Here is a 2,781-nt window from a genome sequence, read left to right on the forward strand (position 1 = left end):
CCAAATGGGTGCTGGGAACTGAATTCCAGTTCTCTGGAAGAGCAGCTATCACTCCAAACCCGAGAATATATTTCAAGCTAAAGAAATAAACCCATGCACTGAAGCATTCTTTATTCCATTCATCTCCTGTTCCTTCTTTTTATTTGTATTTTTTCAGCACTGGGATGAAACCCAGGGCCTTGTGTCTGCTAGGCTGTGCCACTGAGCCACACCCAGCAGCCCCGTATCTTCCCTGCTTTATTCTCTGTTTCTTCCCTAGACCTAGTACCTTTCACGAAAGTCTCACAAATTACTTGCATCTATGTAACACACTAACTCTTCTGGGCTTTTCACTTTTACATATACTTTATCAACTGTATAAACCCTTCAGCAATGTGCTTCTTTTTTAAATTCAGTAATCCTCCTGTCTCCATCCCCCATGTGTCACCGGTTCTGGCTTTGTACATGGGTACTGGGATCCAAACTCACGTCCTCACAGTTGTGCGACAAGTGCTCTTACTCACTGAGCCACCTCTCTAGATCCCAGGAAAATCTATCGTTTTCTTCCTGAAGGCACTAATGTTTCCAAATTTCTGCTGTTTTAAACAACACCGAGTACATTGTTGACCATGTCTCTTTTGAGAGAGTGCTATAGAAACCATTTTAACATTTTCTAGGAGCCACCTTAGGAAACCCAAGAACAAAGTGGCAGGAAAAGAAAGTAATGAACTTAAAATGTTCTGTTTCAACCCAACATATCCAGTATATTCATTTTAATATATTACCAGTATAAAATTAATGAACTATTTCAGTTATTTTCCTTGTATAAATCTGTATCTTTTTAAAAATATTTTATTATTTTTTATGTGTATGAATGTATTGCCTGCACACATGTTGAGTGTACCCGTGTCGTGCAATGCCGCAGAGGTCAGAAGAGGGCTTCAGATTCCCCTGGAACTGGAGTTAAGGATGGTTCATAGCCACCATGTGGGTACTGGGACTCGAACCCAGGTCCTCTGCAAGAGCAGTCAGTGCTCTTAACCACTGAGCCATCTCTCCAGCCCCTTAAATTTGTACCTCTAAAAGAATCTGTTATGTATTTCTTATTTGGACGGGTCACATTGCAAGTGGTCTAGTGTTACTCATGGGTGGTGACAACTGCATGGGACAGTGGTTCTTGAGTGTGCATTAGGAACATTACTTAATATTAGGATACTCTTCATGGTGCATGAAAGTCCATCCCCTTTCCTGGCGTCCTTTCTAGTACTCACTGTGATCTGTTCCCCAACCTTTGCCTGTCTGTTGGGTGTGAGATGACACTTTATTCTTTTGCAGTTGGTAATGATGTGCATTTGATTTCCTTATTGTGTCTGCTGATACTGAATTTTCTAGGTACTGGTCATTCTGACCCTTTGCTTTTTCCACTGAGATGCATATTTCTTACTGATCTTTGTGGATCTTTGATAAACAGGTGTCTCACAAATGTCAACGTTCTACAAAATGATTTATGTTCTCACACCATTAGCAATTTTCCCACTCAGTTTGAATGTGGTGAAGTGTATCAATTTTTTTCCTTTGCAGGTGCTTTTTCATCTCGATTAATAGTTTTCCTTATTCCAAAGTCATAAGGATAGATGGCTTTTTTTCTTTAAAATGTTTAAGTTTTATTTTTCACCATCGATACTTTACTGTTGCTGGGATTTCTTCTGTGTTGTAATTTAAAAAAAAATAGGCTCTCTGTTTCCCTGGGCCTGCAGGATCCGCAGGCCTCTCTCCAGGGTAAGTCGATCTGGCCCTCCATGCTTTGACTTCCCCAGCCTCATTCACCCTCCCATGTCCCCCACCTGTCTCTCCTCTTAGCCTGGGTCTCACCCATTCCTTGTCTTGGTGCCCCAGACACCTGGGGAACCACCACTGCTTCCTGATCATTTGCATCCAGACCAACCCAGTTCCTTCTCAAGTCCCCAGGAGCACTCTGGGCCTGGACCTACCCTCACCTCCCTCTAATTCCCTGGGCCTGCACCACCCACCAGCCTCTTTCCTGGACACCAGGGCTGACCTTTCTTCTTCCTGATTATTTGCATCTAGACCAACCCAGCTCCTTAGTGCAGTCCCCAGGAGCCCTTGGGGCATCTTCCTGCCCCCATCTTCCTTTGCATCTCTGGGTGGCACGGCCACCAGCTGCCCTAGACCAGCATCTTTCCTGGGCCCAGCCCCCAGGCCAGTCCAACCCCCAAATTCCTGAGGCCAAAATCTTTCCTGGAGGGACCCAGACTTTAGAAGAAAACCTGAGAGCATCTGATTCTCTTCTGACTTGGGCCTCTGTGGGAACTCCTGAAGACAAAAGCAACCTGGCCACTCCAATATAAAATCAAAAGAGAGAAACGGGAGCTTAGAGGAACCAGCTTTTCATGCCCCAAAAGAAAACCACAAAGACACATAAAGTTCAAAAAAAGCAGCAGAACTAAACTTGAAAGCCTGAGTCTCACACAAGAATCAGAAACTACAAAAGAAATTCACATGTTAAAATCATGGAGAAAAAATAATAACATGAAAAACCAAAACCCCACCAAATATCATAACTTCTCTAGAGGAGTACAATGAGAACCCTCTAGAGATAATGCAGGACATGGAATTCAAAATAACAATTATAAACATGATAAAAGAACTCAGTGAATTTAAAGAACACAAAAAAATCAAAGTACTGAGGGAAGATAGGGATAAACTTCTGAATGAATTCAGAAAAGAGTTAGACATTGAAGAATACTCAGGCTGAAATGAAGAAGGAAGTGAAACACTCAG

Source organism: Nannospalax galili, unplaced genomic scaffold, assembly GCF_000622305.1.
Source record: "Nannospalax galili isolate Female #2095 unplaced genomic scaffold, S.galili_v1.0 scaffold510, whole genome shotgun sequence".
Taxonomy (NCBI): Eukaryota; Metazoa; Chordata; class Mammalia; order Rodentia; family Spalacidae; genus Nannospalax; species Nannospalax galili.